Source organism: Scyliorhinus canicula, chromosome 17, assembly GCF_902713615.1.
Source record: "Scyliorhinus canicula chromosome 17, sScyCan1.1, whole genome shotgun sequence".
Classification (NCBI taxonomy): domain Eukaryota; kingdom Metazoa; phylum Chordata; class Chondrichthyes; order Carcharhiniformes; family Scyliorhinidae; genus Scyliorhinus; species Scyliorhinus canicula.
The window spans coordinates 115,426,071-115,448,520 of NC_052162.1; the positions used below are offsets into that span (position 1 = coordinate 115,426,071).

Genomic DNA, 22,450 nt, shown 5'->3' on the forward strand with positions numbered 1-22,450 from the left:
GAGTTGGAGAGACTGCAGCAGCTGAAATTTCTCTCTTTACACCGACCAGATATTCGGAGCGGGAATGGGGCTATTTGACCCATTGAATCCATTCCGACTCTGATCAATCCGTTTCCCTGTTCTATCCCCACTATTCCTGTCGGTTTATTTCCATCAAGCGCTATCCAATTTCCTTTTGGAAACATTCCATCATCTCTGTTTCTACCCCCCTCGTAGGAAGTGGCTCCCAGATAGTTCCCACTTCCTTTAAATGGAAAGGGACTCAGAGAGAACATAAGGAGGCCGTTCCACCATCATTCCCATGCTGCCTCTTTGAACTACCCAGCGCCCAGAAAGTTTCTTTTCCTTTCCAGAGTCTGCCCAGTTCCCTTTTGAAAGTTATAGTTGAATGTACTTCCTGCACCATTGTCAGGCAGTGAATCCCAAATCACAACAACTCATTTTCAATCTAATAACTTCACAATATATTGTGTTTGGATTGTCACAGAAGATTTGAAATAGAGTGAAAGACATGATTGTTAATCAAAATTATGACTCATTCTTTATTAATGATCTGTGTGAGTGGGCTGAGTGTGATTAATCCAGGTTTGGGGACTATTTCTAGGGTTACCTCGCCATGTTGGTTAACCAGGCCTCTGACTTCGGAGGCCGAGACTCCCTCCAAGCCAGTAGTATCTATCGCCGGGCTACCAAGGAGGAAAAGGCCAGAACATCTGCCTCTCCTGAATACCCGGGTCCTCAAACACCCCAAAGATCGCTACGCCTGGACTCATTTCCACCCTTGTCTTCAATACCCTGGTCATGACATCCATGAACCCTGCCAATATCCCCTAAGTTTTGGACATGCCCAGAACACATGGACATGGTTCACTGGTCCATCCACACATCTGACACTCTTGTCTTCCACCCAAAAAGATCTACTCATCCAAGCCGCTGACATGTGCGCCCGGTGTACCACCTTAAACTGGATCAAGCTGAGTCTTGCGCATGTAGCAGTCGCGTTGACCCTGCTCAGCTCCTCCACCCATAGGCCATCCTCCATTTGACCCCCCAGTTCCTCCTCCCACTTACGCTTCAGCTCCTCTGTATGCGTCTCCTCCGCCCCCATTAATTCTCTGTCAATGTCCGAGATGCTCCCCTCCCCCACCCATCTCCTAGACATTATCCTGTCCTGAACCCTCTTCATGGCAGGAGTGGGAAGGGTGTTACCTGCCTGCGCCGGAGGTCCCACACCTGTAGATATCTGAAATCATTCCCTGCTGGCAGCCCAAACCTCTCCTCCAGCGCCCTTAAACTAGGAAAGCTCCCTTTCAGAAACAGGATCCCCATCTTCTCAATCCCCGCCCTTTGCCATACCCGAAATCCCCCATCTAAGCTCCCCGGAGTGAACTGATGATTGTTACAAATTGGGGACCAAACCGACGCCCTCACTGCAGCAACAGATCTCCTCCACTGACCCCAGATCCTCAGGGCCACCACCACCATGGGACTAGTGGAATATCTCGCCGGCGGGAACGGCAATGGTGCCGTTATCAGTGCCCCCAAAGCTGGTGCCCCTGCATGAGGCCACTTCCATCCACTCCCAAGCTGCCCCCGTCCCCACCACCCACTTCCTTATCATCACAATATTGGCCGGCCAGTAATAATTACTAAAATGTGGCAGGGCAAGCCCCCCCCTCCCCCCATTCCACTCGAGCATCACCTTTTTCCACACGTGAGGACTGACCCACCCACACCAAGCCCAAAATGATTTTGTTGATCCTCTTAAAAACTGACTACGGTATGAAAATCGGGAGGCATTGGAACACAAATAAAAATCTCGGCAATATCATCATCTTAACCGTCTGCACCCTCCCTGCCAGTGATAGCGGGAGCGCATCCCATTTCCGAAACTCGCTCCTCATCTTCTCAACCAGTGGGGACAAGTTCAACGTGTGTAACTGGCCCCAGTCGTGCGTCACTTGTATCCCCAGATATCTAAAGCTATCCCTCACTAACCTGAACGGTAGCTCCCCCAGCCGACCCTCCTGGCCTCCCCCTGGCCTCCTGCCTGGACTACAGACATCTCACTCTTCGTCATATTCGGTTTAGAACATAGAACATAGAACAGTACAGCACAGAACAGGCCCTTCGGCCCTCGATGTTGTGCCGAGCCATGATCACCCTACTCAAACCCACGTATCCACCCTATACCTGTAACCCAACAACCCCCCACCCCTTAACCTTACTTTTTAGGACACTACGGGCAATTTAGCATGGCCAATCCACCTAAGCCGCACATCTTTGGACTGTGGGAGGAAACCGGAGCACCCGGAGGAAACCCACGCACACACGGGGAGGATGTGCAGACTCCACACAGACAGTGACCCAGCCGGGAACTGAACCTGGGACCTTGGAGCTGTGAAGCATTTATGCTAACCACCATGCTACCATGCTGCCCCCCAGGGGTTTGTATCCCGAAAACCGGCCAAATTCCCCCAGAATCGTCATAATCTCCCTCATCCCTGCCCCTGGATCTTCCACATATAGGAGTACATCATCCTCATAAAGCAATACCCTTTGCTCCACCGCCCCCCCCCCCCCCCACCCCGAACCAGCCCTTTCCAGCCCCTAGAAGCTCTCAGAGCAATTGCCAGCGGCTCTATGGCTAGCGCAAATAGCAGCGGGGAGAGGGGACATACCTTTCTTGTCCCCCAGTACAGCCTAAAATAGTCCGAGGTAATCTTGTTTGTCCTTACACTGGCTTCCGGAGCCTGGTACAGCAGCCTGACCCACTCGATAAAGCCCCTACCAAACCCAAAGCATCCCAACATCTCCCATAAATAGTCCCACTCTACTTGGTCAAATGCCTTCTCTGCATCCATTGCCACAACTATCTCTACTTCCCTACCCTCCGGGGGCATCATAATCACGTTAAGCAACCTTCTAATATTGGGTACCAACTGCCTGCCCTTGACAAATCCGGTTTGGTTCTCCATAATCCCCTCCAGCACACAATCTTCAATCCTGGAGGCCAACACTTTGGCCAGCAGCTTAGCGTCCACATTGAGCAACGAGATCGGCCTGGAGGATGCACACAGCTCTGGGTTATTGTCCACATTGAGCAACGAGATCGGCCTGGAGGACACACACAGCTCTGGGTTATTGTCCACATTGAGCAACGGGATCAGCCTGGAGGATGCTCACAGCTCTGGGTTATTGTCCACATTGAGCAACACGATCGGCCTGGAGGATGCACACAGCTCTGGGTTATTGTCCACATTGAGCAACACGATCGGCCTGGAGGATGCTCACAGCTCTGGGTTATTGTCCACATTGAGCAACGCGATCGGCCTGGAGGACGCACACAGCTCTGGGTTATTGTCCACATTGAGCAACGGGATCGGCCTGGAGGACGCTCACAGCTCTGGGTTATTGTCCACATTGAGCAACGGGATCGGCCTGGAGGACGCACACAGCTCTGGGTTATTGTCCACATTGAGCAACGCGATCGGCCTGGAGGATGCTCACAGCTCTGGGTTATTGTCCCGCTTCAATATTAACGAAATGATGGCCTGTGACATAATCGGGGGCAGCACCCCTCTAATCCTCACATCGTTAAAAACCTTAACCAGCAATATCCCCTAATATCCCCAAACATTTCTTGTAAAATTCTACCGGGAACCCATCTGGCCCCGGAGCTTTGCCCGACTGCATTGCCTTCAAGCCCTCAGAAATTTCTTTGGCCCTGATCGGGGCCCCAACTCACCCACCTGCTCCCTACCCATGCTTGGGAAAGTCAGCCCGTCCAAAAAGCGTTTCATCCCCTCGGGCCCCGAGAGGGGCTCCGAGCGGTAAAGTCCGCTATAAAATCCCTGAACACCCTATTTAGCCCAGCTGAATCCCCTCCCAGGTTCCCATCCCCGTCGACCACCTTATCGATTCCTCTGGCCGCCTCCCTCTTCCTCAACTGCTGTGCCAGTATTCTGCTGACCTTCTCCCCATATTCATACAGTGGCCTCACGCCATTCTATGCTGCTCCACTGCCTTGCCCGTGGACAGTACTCCAAACTCCGCCTGCAGCCTCCGACGCTCCCTTAACAGTTCCACCCCTGGGGTCACCGCATCCCTCCTATCTATCCGTAGGATCTGACCTTTTAAATCTCTTTGTGCAGTGACAGTAGCTGAACGGTTTCTCCTCAGTGTGAGCGGTGGGCTATCAGTTCCACACTGCTTTTAAAGGCACTCACACACTCAGAGCATTTAAACTGTCTGTTTTGGTGTGAGCGACATGGTATTTCAGTGGGCTGGAGGACTGAGTGAATCTCTTCCCACACTCTGAGCAGGTGACCGATCTCACCAGTCTGACTGCATCGATGAGCTTCCAGCACAAATGCAAATCTGAATCTGTTCCCAAAGGCTCCATACTACTGCAGACGTTGCATACTTTCCCCATGTTGCAGGGTACTAAGAACTGTCCAGGTTCAACAATGAGTTGAAGCCTCGTCCACACACACACACACACACACACACACAGGGATGGTCTTTCCTAAGTCAATGCATTGGAACACTTTCCAGTAACACAAATATTTAAAAGATTTTGAAGCAAGCAGAGTAGAGACACATTTTTCCTTCTAGATTCAAAGGCTGATTATATTCAGGTTCCGATGAATTGAGTTATTCTATCAGATTTCCTCTCAGCCTTCACTGCTCTAAGGAGAACAACCTCGGCCTCTTCAGTCTGTTCACAGAACTGAAGTTCCTCATTCCTATCACCGTACTAAATCCTTCCTGAATTATGGGGCCTGTACCTGGGCCTCATTTGCTGAGGAAGAACATTGAAAAGCAGAGAAGTCATGTTCAACTTGTTAGATCTTGGTGAGACTACACTTCGAATACTGTGAACAGTTCTGCATCTCCATAATTATAAAAATGATAGAGAGAAACAGGGCAAGGTGCAAGAAAGATTCACAAGGATGGTACAAGATTGGAGAGTTTTAAGTTACAGGATAGACTGAACAGACTGGGGGTATTTTCTCTGGGAAAGAGAAGGCTGATGGCTGACCTGATAGAGACTTTAAGATTATAAAGGGGTTTTATAGGGTTGATGTTGAGATGAAGAGTTTCCACTTGTGGGGGAGGCCTGAATTTGTGTAAACAAAGATCAGATTATCACTGATGAATTCAGGAGGAACCATTCTTTTTTTCAGGGAGAGGTGAGAATGTGGACCATGCTACCACATGAAGTGGTTGAGGTGAGAGACAGATATATTTAAGGGGAACCTAGATAAACACATGACGGGGGAAGGAATAGAAGGTTCTGTTGATTCAGGGGAGTTGAAGTAGAACTGAAGGAAGCTCAAGTGGACCCTAAACACTGATGTAGACCTAAAGTCAGAATGAACATGTTTCAGTCCTGACTGCAATTAGCAGCAATAACAGCAAAGTCCAATCTCTGTTCTCGGGCGAAATTCTCCGACCCCCAGCAGGGTCGGAGAATCGCCTGGGGGCGCTTAAAATCCCGCCCCTGCCGTGGCAGAGATTCTCCGCCACCCGGGAAGTGGCGGGGGCAGGAATCTCGCCCCGCCGATCGGAGAGGCCCCTGCGGCGATTCTCCGGCCCGGATGGGCCGTGGTCCCGCCGCTGGGAGGCCTTTCCCGCCGCTGGGATTAAACCACCTCTGGAACGGCGGGCTCAGCGGCGCGAGCAGGCCCCCGGGGTCCTGGGGGGGCGGGGACGATCGGACCCCGGGGGGTGCCCCCATGGTGGTCTGGCCCGTGATCGGGGGCCCCCGATCAGGGGCCGGGCCAGTGCCCTGGGTGCAGTATGTTCCTCCGCGACCGCCACGGCCTCTGCCATGGCGGAAGCGGAAGGGAACACCACATCGCGCATGCGCCGGCAGTGACGTCAGCAGCCAGCGGCCGCTGACGTCACTGCCGGCGCATGCGCCGACCGCCGAAAGCCTTTCGGCCAACCCCGCTGCCGGGGGCGCCGTTTTTTTGCGCCAGTCTTCTGGTGCAAACCGCTCCGGCGCGGGGCTGGCCCCCAAAGGTGGGGAGAATTCCCCACCTTTGGGGAGGCGCGACCCCTGAGTGGTTGGCGCCACTCCCCTACTCCGGCACCCTCCGTCACGCCGGGTAGGGGAGAATGCCGCCCCTCATATGTGAACTTGCTGGAGTCTCAGCAGGGTGGATGACCCAGGGAATCCCTTTCCAAACTGGATGCAGGTGAACGGCCTCTCCCCTGCGTGACTGGGTTGTTGTGACAGCAGGTGGGACAACTGAATGAATCTCTTCTCACACAGGGGGAAGGCGAAGTCCCCTCCTCATTATGAACTCACTGGTGGTTGGCAGAATCTGTAAATCCTTTCCCACACACACGGAGCAGGTGACCAGCCTCCCCCTGGTGTAAACTCGCTGACGTAACAGCAGGTGAGTGGAAAGGGAAAATTCCTTTTCACACATGGAGCAGGTCAACGGCTCTCACTGGTGTGACAGTGTTGATGGGTTTCCAGTGCAAATAGAATCTGAATTAATTCCCACAATTCCTACATTTCCATGCATCTACGGTCTCTCCAAAATCTGAATGGTCTGATGTTTTTTCAGGCTGTGTAACTGGTTGAAGCTATTTCCACAATCAGTGCTCAGGAACACTCTCAAATCCCTGTGTATTTCAGTGCTTTACCATTCACACTCCCATTTAACATGTTTCAAACTGACAGAACGAAATGTCACTTCTCCAAGATAAAAAGACTGATGATATTCAGGACCTGAGAAATCGAATGCATCAATCACACCCTGCCGTGACATTTGATTTATTTTCCAGTCTGTAAAAGTTCCCCTTCTAAAATGCTACAAAAAAGGTAATTGCTGTCAGTTGCGTTCAGTTCATAGCACTCTCACCTCTGAATCACAGGTCCCAGTATTTATATCTTACTCAAAGATTTGAGGATAAAAACCAAGGATGACTATCTACTGCAGTTCTGAAGGTGAACTGCAATGTAGAATTTCAGATGAGGCATGAAACCGAGTTCTGGTCTGCCTGTTCTGATGGATGTTTCAGATCCCAGGTCACTGTTTCAAAGATGAGCAGAGGAGTTATTCCTGGTGTCCTGACCAATATCTAGCCTGTAATCATCAATCATAAAAATGTTGGTAGAATCCAGATGTTTGTCTCTGATGCCAACACAACTGCAGCAAAATTAGATGACAGAAAAACAGAATACAAAATTCTACTTGTCATGAAACATCCTTCTCCCTCTCAAACTATAAAGCTCCCCACCCACGCACTCCCTCCTCCCTATTGATTTTAACACTAATTCACCCCACCATTCTCCTCCTGCTTTTCTCCAATTCTCCTCTCCTGAAGGTGCTGACTCTCGGTTTCAGTTTCACTCTCACCTATTGTCCTCCCCAATATGTCACCCAGGTGTCTAAATCTTTATACACATCCACCCCCCCCCCCCGGCCGTGTCTGCTCGGGCCTCATCCCCACATCCCAAAGGTGTGCAGAGCAGGTGGATTGGCCATGCTAAATTGCCCCTTAATTGGATAATAAATTTAGCAGCACAGTGATCAGCACTGCTGCCTCATGGAGCTGAGGACCCAGGATCGATCCCGGCCCTGGGCCACAGTCCGTGTGGAGTTTGCATATTCTCCCTGTGCCTGTATGGGTCTCACCCCCACAACCCAAAAGGATGTGCAGCGTTGGTGAATTGGCCATGCTAAATTGCCCCTTCGTTGGAAAAAAGAATTGGGTACTCTAAATTTATTTTTAAAATTGGAAAATAAATTAATTCGGTATTTTTTTAAAAGTTTTGCGAAGGAGGGTATCACTCCTCACAAGTACTTTGTGTCAGGACGGGGTTACTGCCGCCTCTCATCCTCACTTTTCATCCCAGTCCCTGGAATTTGGAAACTGGGCTCAGTATGGATAATGGCGGCCGGGCTTCCCACAGTCCCGCGCTCTCGAGAAACCGCTTTATCGGCAGCGCTGGCGTGGAGCACGGGACTGCGCATGTCCAAGGAAGAAGTCAGCTGCGCATGCGGAAAAAGGCTATTCCATTGGGCACGTGGTCCGCTCTGCTTGAGGTCAAGACTGCCTCTGCGACCATATATCATCCGTTGCCCTTTGTCTTCAAGCGGCTGGCAACCAATGGAAAGAGTTGAAAGACAGGAAGGACTCTGCGAGTTCCACCAATCAGAGCTCCCCCATTGTCTCAATGCGGAAGCTGGACGTGGAGGTTTGTGCCGAGCAAAACTGTTGTTCCTTCAACCCTGTGTGAGCTTGAGCTGCACACAGACGGAAACGTCTTCCTGTCTCCAACATCTGTGAGTAAAACACTTTCTTTTCTCCCCCTTTTCATTTATTTTTTCATTCTCACCTTCAATTGGTCACTTGCAGCAACTGAAGGGAAAGGAAGTGAATCCAGGGAGGGTGCAGACTCTGGAAAGGTTGGCTCAAGTCTCTATCTCTCTTAAAGTCATTGACATCCTGTGCTTCCTCAGCTTGACACATTTATTTGTCTGGCTAAAAGAATGGTCTCTCCTTCTGTTCACAATTAAAGGGCTGGTTTCCCCAGGAGATGGTTGAACATTTAAGGGTACAGTAAATTAATATCAGCCAGAGAAATGTCCAGTGTTGTTATATGGGACAGATTAGATATATTATTGTTTCTGTAAAGTGCATTATTATTCCCAGTCTTGTAATATTGTATTGGAACCATGTTATATATTGTCAGTAATCTCTTACCTCAGAGGGTTGTTTATCTCTGGAATTAATTTCCTACAGGGACCAGTGGAGTCTGGGGGTCATTGCATATATTCAAGGATGAGCAAGACAGAATTATTTTTTAAATAAATGCCCAGTCTTTTTTTTTTCATTTAAGGGGCCCTTTCCCTTGGACATGTGGAGTTCCAGGCCACCCACCCACCTGGGATAGGGAGGTTTGTCCAACATGGGGGGATTGTGGGAGCTGTGTCCGCCATTACTTGGCCGGAGCCGTCTCCAACCTCCTGAGACTCGGATGAAAAGTGAGGGGGTGGACATTGACCCCAACCTGACACAAGGTACATGTGGGTAGTTACTGGATTTGATTGTGACACCCCTCCCCCAAAACAAAACATATTTTTTTCATTTAAAGTATCCAATTCATGTTTTTTCCAATTAAGGGCCAATTTAGTATGGCCAATCCACCGACCCTGCACATCTTTGGGTTGTGGGGATGAGACCCACACAGACATGGGGAGAATTTGCAAACTCCACATGGACAGTGTCCCAGGGCCGGGATCGAAACTGTGTCCTTGGTGCCGTGAAGTTAGACAGACTTCTGATTGACGAGGGAGTTGAGGGTCACGGGGAACAGGTAGGAAAATGGACTGAAAGTTAAGATGAGGAGTGAATTCTTCACTCGAGGATGTGGTGAAGCTTTGGAATTCTCTCCCCAGAGGACTGTGTAGCCTCAGTCATCAAGTACTTTCCAGATCGAGATTGATAGGTTTCGAGATGTTGAAGTCACCAAGGGATATTGGGGAATAGTGTGGGGAAATGGTGCTGAGCTAGATCGGCCATTGAGCTCATTATAGGGTTGAGCAAGTTCAATGGGCCAAATGGCTGACTGCAGCTCCTTTTTGTTATGGTCTCTGTGTTAAGGACAGGAAGCCGTGAGCGTGAATCTGTCAATCAGCCTGAATCAGCACCTTCAGGAGAATTGGGAGGGTGAATATTAGATACAGCAGAGTGAGAATGGAGGGAGAGTGTGGGATGGAGATTTACTGCTTTTGGGGAATGAGTGGAAAGAATGTTCCATAGGAATCAGAATTGTCTGTTCTGAGTTTCTATCCTGTGCTGACAGTGATAACTTTTGTAAATTGTTTTTCTAGGATATTAGAAGATGAGGAATTATAGACAGAAATCTCAAACATCGTGTCTTGATCTGACAGAGTCACTTGATTACTTAGGAAACACACACCCGAGAGAGAATGTTCCAGAGCACTGACTGTGGAAAGAGTTTTAACCAGACACCGCCTGACAAAACATCGCAGCACTCACAACAGGGAGAGACTGTTCATGTGCTCTCTGTATGGATAAGGCTTCAATTGTCTAACCTGGAGGACACAAGGAGACTCAAAACATGGAGAAACAGTGGAAATGCCAAGACTGTGGGAAGGGGTACAGAGCCCCATCTGCACTGGAAGCTCATCGACGCATTCACACTGGGGAGAAGCCATTCAGCTGCTCTCTTTGTGGGAGAGGATTCAGTCAGTCATTCACCCTGCAGACACACCAGAGGGTTCACACTGGGGAGAGGCCGTTCACCTGCTCTCAGTGTGGGAAGGGATTCCGACATTTATCCACCCTGCAGAGACATCAGCGAGTTCACACTGGGGAGAAACCGTTCACCTGCTCCCAGTGTGGGAATGGATTCACTCAATTATCCAGCCTGCAGAGGCACCGGTGGGTTCACAATGGCGAGAGGCCATTTATCTGCTCTCAGTGTGGGAAGGGATTCTCTGAATCATCCACACTGCGAAGACACCAGCGAATTCACACGGGGGAGAAGCCATTCAGCTGCTCTCAATGTGAGAAGGGATTCAATCAATTATCCAGCCTGACGTCCCACCAGCGAGTTCACACTGGTGAGAAGCCGTACACCTGCTTCCAGTGTGGGAAGGGATTCACTCAATCATCCAGCCTGAAGACACACCAGCGAGTTCACACTGGGGAGAGACCGTTCACTTGCTCTCAGTGTGGGAAGGGATATTGTGCTTCATCGTACCTGCTGAGACACCAACAAGTTCACAAGTGATTACAGGGGTTGGATTTTGCTGTTATTGTTGCTACTCTCAATTACACCCAGAACAGCATTGTGTTCATTCTGACAGTTGGTCAATGGGGAGGGTTGGAGGGTTTCTTTCTGCTGGACTGGCCAGTCTCATGACTGATGCTCTTGAACCTTGTGGCAAATTTCACAAGGATCACAGAGTGAAAGTGTGTTTGGAAGGTAGATGACATATAGTTCCTATTTCTGTTTGAAACCCCTAAAGCATGCAGTTCAGATGAAGATAGGCTATGGTGGTTACATGGTTCTGTCTCAGAAGGAAACTGTCAAGCTATGAGGGGCAAGTTGATTGGGAACTTACAATTAAATGTGTAATGATACACAGGCAATCGCATTTAAGGAATTATTCCATATTTACATAAAATATAGATTCCTTTTAAGAAACACAAATCCAACAGGAAAAGTGACACAATCGTGGCTAACAAGAAAAATTAAAGATTCCATTAGGTCAAAGGAAGAGACTCATTGATAGATTACACATTTATTGCTTCACTGGTAACATTTAAGAATTAATGCAGTATAATTCTTCAATTCAGTATACATACAGACAGAAAATGGAATATCCACAAGGCAAAGTCATTGTTTCAGATAAAATATGAGAATTACTGTACAGCAACTTAATGTCAGAATCTAACACTGTTTCAAGAAAAGTTGCATAAAAGCCCTCGTAATGAATAAACCATTGTTCTACAAATACATCTAGTAATGAAAAAGAATCGCAGCTTTAGCAACAGAAACATTTACAAATAGTAGCAAAGCCTTAGCAACAAGCAAGGTTAATGCAGAACACCTTATCTTCAGAGGATTGGTACACGTGGCGGGAGCATGTAGACATTTAATTAATTTGACAGACATGAATGAATCTTAAGTAATGACCAATACCTGGATAACAAATCGTGCTGCGTGACAGAGTTTTTTGAATAAATCAGGAAGCCTCAGCTGAGAATTTGAAACCAATAAGGGGTTAGACCATTGATAAGAATTTCTTAAGAATAAAGTTTCATGACTAAAGTTTGTTCTGTATTCATGCTTTAAGAAATTCTGAACCATCTATTGATTTCCTAATATTTTCTTATGTTTTCGTTTAACTCTCTTTATGATTTGATGTTTTATTTGATCTAAGTTTTAATTTATTTTTATGTAAGTGAATCAAGGTGGATAATTAGCAATAAAGTTGTATTTTTGGACACCTCCAATCAACCAGACCTTGGGCTCTTATTTGAAGATAAAATAAGAGATCTTATCGCTCATAAAATGGCCAAAATAAGTGTAACCCTGAGGATTGGAAACTTGTTTTAGAATTCAGCAAAGGAGGATCAAGAAACTCATAAAGAGAAAATAGAATATGAGAGAAAACTGGCTAGAAACATTTTCCTTCAAAATGTGAAAAGGAAAAGATTAGCAAAGGCCAATGTGGGTCCATTCCGCGCAGAGACAGGGGAGTTTATAATGGGGAACAATGAAATTGCAGAGAAACTAAACAGAGTATCTGGGATACAATGACTCGACGCTGCGACAACAAACGAACGGACATCGCGCGACAATCACCAGGCAGGAATGTTCCCTTCCAGTCAGGAAACACTTCAGCAGTCAAGGGCTTTCAGCCTCTGATCTCCGGGTAAGCATTCTCCAAGGCGGCCTTCAGGACGCGCGACAACGCAGAATCGCCGAGCAGAAACTTATAGCCAAGTTCCGCACATATATGTGTGGCCTCAACCGGGATCTGGGATTCATGTCACATTACATTCATCCCCCACCCTGGCCTGGGCTTGCGAAATCCTACCAACTGTCCTGGCTTGAGACACTTCACACCTCTTTAACCTGGGGTTACCCCTATATCAGGATCTGTAAAAACTGAATTACTTGCAAATGCTCGCATTCTAAGCATTGTCTGGCAACTTTGAATTTGTCTATATATATGTTTCTGGAACATACCTCTTCATTCACCTGAGGAAGGAGCAGTGCTCCGAAAGCTAGTGTTTGAAACAAACATGTTGGACTTTAACCTGGTGTTGTAAGACTTCTTACTGTGCTCACCCCAGTCCAATGCCGGCATCTCCACATCACAATGAACAATAACATTTATTTGTTTTCCTAATTACGTGCTGTACCTGTACACTCGCCTTTTGTGATTCATGCTCTTGGACACCCAGATCCCTCTGAATCTCAGAGCTCTGCAATCTCTCACCATTTAGATAATAAGCTTTTTTATTCTTTTTGCCAAAATGGATAATGTCACATTTTCCCACAGAATACTCAACTGGGCAGATCTTTTCTCACTCACGTAACCTATCTGTATCCCTTTGTAACCTCCTTATGTCCTCTTCACAATTTACTTTCCTACCTATCTTTCTATCATTGGAACATAGGAGCAGGACTTGGCTATTCAACCCATCGAGCCTGCTCCACCATTCAATACGATCATGGCTGATCATCCACTTCAATGCCTTTTCCCCACACTATCCCCATCTCCCTTTGTGTTATTGGTATTTAGAAATCTGTCAGTTGGGTGGCACAATGGTTGCCACTGCTGCCTCACGGCACCAAGAACCTGCGTTTGATCCTGGCCCTGGGTCACTGTCCGTGTGGAGTTTGCACATTCTCCTCGTGTCTTGTGGATCTCAGCCCCACAACCCAATTCGATGTGCAGCATAGGTGAATTGGTCACACTACACTGCCCCTGAATTGGAAAGAAATAATGAGGTACTCTTAAATTTATTAAACAAAAAAAAAAAAAAATCTGTCAGTCTCTGCTTTAAACACACTCAGTGACTGAGCTCCCACAGCCCTCTGGGGTAGAGAATTCCAAAGATTCACAACCCTCTGAGTAAAGAAATGTCTCCTCCGAGACCGGCCCTAAGTGGCTTCACCCTTATTTTGAAATTGTGTCCCCTGGTTACAGACTCTCCAACCAGGGGAAACATCTCACCTGCACCAACCCTGTCTATTCTTTTATGGATTTTGTAAGTTTCAATGAAATCCCCTCTCATTCCTTGAAACTAGAGAAAAGAGGCCTAGTTTCCCCAATCTCTCTTCACAGGACAGCCCTGCCAAACCTGGAACAAGTCTGGTGAAACTTTGTTGCTGTTCCTCTGTGGCAATACCTTTCCTAAGGTAAGGGGAGTAAAACTGCACACATTACTCCAGCTGTGGTCTAAGCATTTCATAATGATCGATGTCAAGGCCACCGGATGGTAGTCACTGAGGCACGTTGCCTGGTTCTTCTTTGGCCCCGGTATGATGGTGGTCTTCTTGAAGCAGGTGGGAACCTCGGAACGGAGTAGGGAGAGGTTGAGGATGTCCGCAAACACACCCGCCAGTTGTTCCGTGCAGGATCTGGGTGCACGACCAGGGATCCCGAAGGACCTGTCGCTTTCCGAGGGTTCACTTTCAAGAAGGCCAATCTGACTTTGGAGGCTGTGACGGTCGGTATGGGTGTGTCCAAGGCTGCTGGGGCAGTTTGTTGGTTTCCTGCTCGAAATAAGCATAGAACGCATCGAGTTTGTCGGGGAGGCCTGCGCTGTTGCTGAAGACTCTACTCAGCTTTACTTTGCACCCATTATGTTGTTTAAGCCCTGCTACAACCAATGAGAGTCCATGTTGTTAATCTGTGATTCTAGCTTAGTCTGGTATTGTCACTTGGAGTCCGTGATGGCTTTGCTGAGGTCATACCTCGATCTTTTGATTAGGTCAGGGTCGCCTGTCTTGAACTCCTCAGACCTGGCCTTCAGTCGGGAGTGAATCTCCCATTAAACCATGGTATCTGGTTGGGTAACGTACATACTACCTTCTTTCACACACAATCTTCTACACATTTACTGATGAAGTCTGTGATGGTGCTGGCAAACTCGTTTAGGTTGGCTGCTGAGTTCTTGAATATGGACGAGTCGCGTAGGAGCTCTTCTGTTGCCTCAGACCAGCAATGCACGACCTTCTTAATCAGATTCTCCGCTTAAGTTTCTGCTTGTGTGCCGGGGGAAGGAGCACCATCTTGTGGTCCGATTTTCCGAAGTGCAGTCAGGAGATGTTTGTGTAGCAGTGGTCAAGGATGTTGGGGCCCCTGTTGGGACAGGAGATGTGTTGGTGGAATTTTGGCAGTACACTCGAGGTTGGCCTGGTTAAAGTCCCCAGCCACGATGAACAAGGCCTCCGGGTATTCTGCTTAATTATTATTTATAGCGGTTGCAATTCATCAAGCGGTTTCTTCACTTCCGCCTGGGGTGGGATGTAGACCGCTGTGATGATGGCAGAAGTGAACTCTGTGGAAGGTAGTATGGACGGTACTTCACAGTCGGATATTCCAGATCCAGGGAGCATTAGTTCTCCAGGGTTGCCACGTCCGAGCACCAGGTGGAGTTGATGAGAAGACAAATCCCTCCACCCACTCCTGGAGGTTCAATCCTGGATGTGATTAACAGCTGGAATAACAGCAGAATTTAACCCGTCATCACTTGTGAACCCTTTGGTGTCTGAGCATGTTGGATGACTCTCTCCCCACAGTTACAGCAGGTGAGTTTGCAGTGTGGACTCGCTGGTGTGTCAACAAGGCAGATGAATCACTAAATCTCTTCCCACAATCAGAGCAGGTGAATCAAGTGTGAACTCGCTGGTGTCTCCGCAATGTGGATGATGTTTGAAAGCTCTTTGTGCAGTGAGAGCAGTTGAACAGTTTCTCCTCAGTGTGAATGCGCTGGTGTTCCATCAGTACCCGAGAGCTTTTAAACCCACTCCCACAGTCGGAGCATTTAAAGGGTCTCTCATTGGTGTGATTGATCATGTGGCTCAGCAAGTGATGACCGAGTGAATCTTTTCCCAGTCGGAGAGATGAACGGGCTCTCCCCAGTGTGACCTCGCTCGTGTTTCATCAGGTTGGAGGAGGTTCTAAAGCTCTTTGTGTAGTGTGAATGCGCTGGTGGGACATCAGTAGCTGGGAGCTTTTGAAACCCCTCCTGCAGTCAGAGCATTTAAAGGGCCTGCTCTTGGTGTGAGTGACATAGTGGCTCAGCAGGTTGGATAACTGAGTGAATCCCTTATCACACACACTGCAGATGAACGGCTTCTCCCCGGTGTGAACTCGCTGGTGTGCCTGCAGGTTGGATAACCGAGTGAATCCCTTATCACACACAGAGCAGGTGAATGGCCTCTCCCCGGTGTGAACTCGCTGGTGTCTCTGAAGGTGGGCTAACCGAGTGAATCCCTTATCACACACAGAGCAGGTGAATGGCCTTTCCCCAGCGTGAACTCGCTGGTGTCTCTGCAGGCTGGATAACTGAGTGAATTCCTTCCCACAGTCTGAGCAGGTGAATGGCCTCTCTCCAGTGTGAACTCGTTCGTGTCTCCGCAAGTTGCCAATGTCAGTGAATCCCTTTTCACACTGAGAGCAGGGGAAAGGCCTCTCTCCAGTGTGACTGCGTTGATGCCTTTCCAGCTCGTGCGGGGTTATGAATCCCTTCCCACACACAGAACAGGTGAACGGCCTTTCTCCAGTGTGACTACGTTGATGCCTTTCCAGCCCGTATGGGCCTTTGAACCCCTTCCCACAGTCCTCACATTTCCATGGTTTCTCCATGGTCCGGGTGATCTTGCGTCGCACCACGTTGGACGATCAGTTGAAGCCTCGTTCACACAAACACGTGTACAGTCTCCCCCTGATGTGAAATGTGTAGTATTTTTTCAGGTTGTGTGACTGGTTAAAGCTCTTTCCAGTCAGTGCTCTGTAACAGTCTCACACGGGTGTGTGTGTCTCAGTGCTTTTCCTGACACACTGATGTTTAAAATCTCTTGAAGCAGACAGAATAGACAAACATTTCTCCTTCTAGATTCAAAGGCAGATGTTCTTCAATTCCCAAGAATTGAGTGACTCAGTCAGTTCTTGACGTGATATTTAGTTTGAGATATCCACCTCAAACCCCTCTCGTTCTACCTTCCTGCAAAAAGATTTTATAAAAATCATCACTGTCAGTACAGGATAGAATTTCAGAACAGACAATTCTAGTTTCTAGCGAACATTGTTCGCTCTCTCTCTTTCCCTCAAATGCTCTAAATCTCCATTCCACACACTCTCCCTCCATTCTCACTCTGCTGTATCTAATATTCACCCGCCCAATTCTCCTGAATGCACTGAATCAGGCTGATTGACAGATCCCTGCTCACTGCTTCCTGTCCTGGACACAGAGGCTGCCAGACAGATATATGTCTATGTTACTGGACAAAAAATGTGTGTAATATACAGACTGGATTCACTTCCTTTCCCTCCCAATCCTCATGAAGGTGCTGATTGATGCTGATCAACAAATCTAAACTCACTACAACCTGTACAAGAGTAGAGAATCTCCATCTAAGTATATTCACTGATTAAAGATGGGGTGATTCTGAGGAAGAATTTTATTTACTCATGGAGTGATTATGAGCAAGAACCCACTGCCACAAGTGTTGTGGAAATCGATATGATCAATAATTCAAAATAAAATATGAAGAAAATAAGCGTTCAGGTGAACAGCGATATCAAGGGGGAATGGGACTGACTGGATGACTGTGCAGAGAGTCAGCATTGACTGGAGTTGCCAAATAGATTCTGTCGATGCTGCAATGACTGTATGACTGGAAAATATAATGTAGGTACAGTACTATATTACAAAACTAGAACTAATAATACATGTATTTTATGACAGAACCATCAATAATATATATAATACAACCATATAACACTAGATTTATCTATATCCGATATTAAAAAATTTCAAATTCATTTACGGGATGTGAGAATCGTTGGTTCAGCCGGCATTTATTGCCCATCCCCAGTTGCCCTTCAGAAGGTAGTGATGAGTTGCCTTCTTGAACCGCTGCAGTCCTGGAGTTGTAGGTACATCCCCAACAACAAGGGGAAGAGAGATATATTTCCAATTCTGTCTGGTGAGTGACTTGGAGGTGAACCTCCAGCTGGTGGGGTTCCCAGGTATCTGCTGCTTTTGTCCTTCTAGATAGTAGTGGTTGTGGGTTTGGAAGGTGCTGTCTGAGGAACCTTGGTGACTTACTGCAGTGCATCTTGTAGATGATACACACGGCTGCCACTGTTCGGCGGTGGTGGAGGGTTTGAATATTTGTGGAATGGGGAGCAGTCAAGCAGGCTGCTTTGTTCTGGATGGTGTAGAGCAGCATCTTGAGTGTTGTTGGAGCTGCACTCAACCAGGTACGTGATGATTATTCTATTACATGCCTGACTTGTGCCTTGCCTTGTATATGGTGGACAGGCTTTGGGAGTCAGGAGGTGCATTACTCACTGTAGTCTTTGACCTGCCCTGGTGGCCACCGTATTAATATGTCTCAGGATGTTGGTTGCGGGGATTCAGCTATGCTAATGCCACTGAATGTCAAAGGGCGGTGGTTAGATCATCCTTTGTAGGAGATGGCCATTGCCTGGCACTTCTGTAGCACAAATGTAAGTTGCCACTTATCAGCCCACATCTGGATACTGCCCAGGTCATGCTGCATTTGGACATGGACGACTTCATTATCTGAGGAGTCACGAATGGTGCTGAACATTCCACAAACATCCCCACCGTTAATGACTCCTTCCATCACTTTGCTGATGATGGCAGGTATTCCGACAAGGAAGTAATTGGTTGGGTTTGATTTGTCCTGTTTACTGTTCCCTTTAATGTCAGCAATCTCCTGGGGACACCAGCCCTTTAAATGTGAACATTAGGAAAGAGACCATCATTTTAGCCAGACAAATAAATGTGTCAAGCTGAGGGAGCAAAGGATGTCAATGTCTTTGAGAGAGAGACCTGGGCCAAGCTTTCCAGAGTCTGCACCCTCCCTAGATTCACTTCCTTTCCCTTCAGTTGCTGCAAGCGACCAATTGAAGGTCAGAATGAGAAAATATATGGAAAGGGGGAGAAAAGAAAGTGTTTTACTCACAGATGTTGGAGACAGGGGAACGGTTCAGTCTATGTGCAGCTCAAGCTGATTCAGGGTTGGGGGAACAACAGCTTTGCTCGGCACAAACCTACATGTCCAGCTTCCGCATTGAGACAATGGGGGAGCTCTGATTGGCGGAGGAGAAGAGTCCTTCCGGTCCTCCAATCTTCCAATTGGTCAACACCTCAGCAGTAAGGTCAGCGGAAGTGAGCTCTCCTGTACATGCGCAGCTTCGCCTTCCCTTAGACATGCGCAGTCCCGGGTCTGGGGAGGGGGAGATCAACGAAGGCCGGAACTGTCAGCCGGTTGCCTGGAAACCTTGTTTCGAGGATATGTGGGGGAAGGAGAACACCGGGTGAGGGCGGAGCTCCCGTGTCCGCGCGCTGGGCAGTGACGTCACCGCGGAACGGATTTATTCCAATTGGCTGATTTAGAGGACGCGCTCCTTTGTGATGTCACAATGTGGAAGTTGGGCAATGGGTTTGAGTGAAACTTTTTCCTCTGGGCAACATCTGGGAGCAAATCAACGTCTCCCCCTTTCAGAAGGTCATAAGATATAGGAGCAGAATTAGGCCATTTGGCCCATCGAGTCGAACCCTTCAACCCGATGAAAAATCTGTCGAACTCCTCCCGGATTTACTCACTGTCCCAGCTCCACCGCACTCTGGGGTAGTGAATGCCACAGATTCACAGCCCTTTGGGACAAGCAGTTTCTCCTCAACTCTTTACAATTAGCTACCTCTTTTTTGAAATAATCTTAATTGTCACAAATATGCTTGGGAGGAAACCGAAGCGTTGGGTGGAATCATAGAATTTATACTGCAGAAGGAGGGCATTCAGCCCATCGAATCGGCACCAGCCCTGGAAAGAGCACCCCACCCCAGCCCAGGCCTCCACCTCATCCCCGTAACCCAGTAAACCCACCTAACCGTTTTGGACTCTAAGGGTAATTTATCATGGCCAATCTACCTTTCATCATGGCCAATCCACCTAACCTGCACATCTTTGGACTGTGGGAGGAAACCGGAGCACCCAGACAAAACCTACGAAGACACGGGGAGAACGTGCAGACTCCACACAGCAAGTGACCCAAGCCGGAATCGAACCTGGAACCCTGGAGATGTGAAGCAACTCTGCTAACCACTGCTAGCACTGTGCTGCCCCACCTCTCGTTCTAGAATGCCTGAAAGACGTGCTGTTAGGTGAATTGAACATTCTGAATTCTCCTGTGTACCCTAACAGGCGCCAGAATGTGGCGACTTGGGGAGGTTCACAGTAACTTAATTGCCGTGTTTTAAAAAAAATTTAATCTACCCAATTCATTTTTTCCAATTAAGGGGCAATTTAGCGTGGTCAATCCACCTAGGCTGCACATCTTTGGGTTGTGGGGGCGAAACCCATGCAAGCACGGGGAAAATGTGCAAACTCCGCATGGACAGTGACCCAGATCCAGGATCAAACCTGGTACTTCGGCGCCATGAGGCAGCAATGCTAACCACTGCGCCACCGTGCTGCCCCATTGCGGTGTTAATGTGAGCCGACTTGTAACAAAAATAAAGATTATTATTATTAAGTGGGAGTAGCCTCTCCAAGGCAGCCTTCAGGACGCGCAACAATGCAGAATCGCTGAGCAGAAACATTGCCAAGTTCCGCACACGAGTACAGCCTTGACCGGGACCTTGGATTCATGTTGCATTACATTCACCCCCCCCCCCCCCCCCACCATCTGGCCTGGGCTTGCAAAATTCTACCAACTGTCCTGGCTCGAGACAATTCACACCTCTTTAACCTGTGATTATCCCTCTCTCCAGTCACTCCATCTGGACCTGTAAAGACTTAATTACCTGCAAAGACTCGCATTCAAAAGTATCATCTTGCATCATTGACTTTGTCAATGTATATGTTTCTGGAACCCACCTCTTCATTCACCTGAGGAAGGAGCTGTGCTCTGAAAGCTAGTGATTCGAAACAAACCTGTTGGACTTTAACCCGGTGTTGTAAGACTTCTGACTGTGCTCACCCCAGTCCAACGTCGGCATTATTACCACATTGAAGTAAAGGGGCAAAGTGGCAGCATGGTGGTGCAGTGGTTAGTGCTGCTGCCTCACGGCGGCGAGGTCCCAAGTTCGATCCCAGCTCTGGGTCACTGTCCGTATGGAGTTTGCACATTCTCCCCGTGTTTGCGTGGTTTTCACCCCCACAACCCAAAGATGTGCAGGGTAGATGAATTGGCAATGCTAAATTGCCCCTTCATTGGAAAACATAAATTGGGTACTCTAAAATATAAAAAAAAGTAAAAGTGCAAAGTCTATTTATAGTTTAAGAGATACATTCCTAATAAAAATAGTGTTTAGGCATTGTTGCTTCTAGTTTTTTGCAGTAAAATGCATAAAACATGAAGTTATTGCCTCATGACTCTTTAATTTGTTCACTGGGTTTAGAATTTATCTTTTAAAGTTACTAATCTTTTCAGAAATCTTACACAGTTGATTTAGAGCTACAAGTTTCAACTTCCCATTAAGCCTCAGGCAACTTCTGTCTCTCTATTGCTCATGTCAATGATAGCCCAGCAGCAGAGCTGAGGGCTGGAGAAACCGTCACTCCTTGTAGGAGCTGGACTCAGTAGAAAGAAGAACTATAGTTTCTGGTTGAGCTTTGTGTTAGCTGTCTGACCATGATGACCGTATATAAATAGCTAACCAGGTAATATGTTGTGAGGTGGGTTTAGAAACAGACCCTGGGTAGACGACTTCATTGAAGCTGTGGGCTTGTCAGCTGCACAATGAAACCAGGCATCCAACAGCCACAGAGACCTCTAATATTGGACACTGGGTTTAACCCTGTTCTGTATTAAACAGACCTATCTGATACTGGGGATGATATAGTTAATCTGACCCATAATTCATTCAATTCCAGAAGTGAATAACATTGATTCAAGTACAGTGATTACTCTGTTAATCTGTGAATAAAGTGGTGTCAGTTCATGCAGATCTCTGTCTGAACTCAATTTCATTACTTATTTTTGTTACTGTCTCGGGTACCTCTCTCTCAAACTCTCTTTTCTCTCCTCTCTCTCCTGCCTCACTCATTCTCTGGTGCTCCCCTCTCTCTCTGGTGCCTCTCACTCCCTCTGCTGCCTCTCTCCCTCTGTCACTCTCAGCTGCCTCTCATTCTCTGTTATCTGTACTTAGGAAGGCAGGTGTGATAGTTTCCTTTGGTAGCCGAGAGCCGAGAATATAAGAGCTGGGATATTGTGCTGGAACTGTATAAAACACCAGTTGGACCACAGCCGGAGCACTGTAGACAGTTCTGGTCACCACATTACAGGAAGGATGTGATCACACGAGAGAGGCTGCAGAGGGGATTTATGATGATGTTACCCAGGATGCAGAATTTTAACTATGAGGAAAGATTGGAGAGGCTGGGGTTGTTCTCATTGGAACAGAGGAGGCTGAGGGGAGATTGAATTGAGTTGTGTGTAATTCTGAGGGGCCGAGATAGAGTGAATATTTCCCTCAGCAGAGTCCAGCCCCTGCAGTCAAACATGAAGTGGCTGGTGTGTCAGGAAGTGGGATGAGTGAGTGACTCTCTATCCGCACAGAGAACATGTAAACAGCAGCTCCCCAGTTTGAACTCGCTGGTGTGTCAACAGGCTGGAGGATTGGCTGAATTCCATCCCACTCCTGGAACATTTTTCAATGTCCTCTCCCC

General features: G+C 47.8%; 1 pseudogene; it reads left to right on the forward strand.

The window, feature by feature from the left end:
- LOC119951543 overlaps nucleotides 1–22,450 on the forward strand; it is a 67,000-nt pseudogene that overhangs the window by 9,017 nt on the left and 35,533 nt on the right.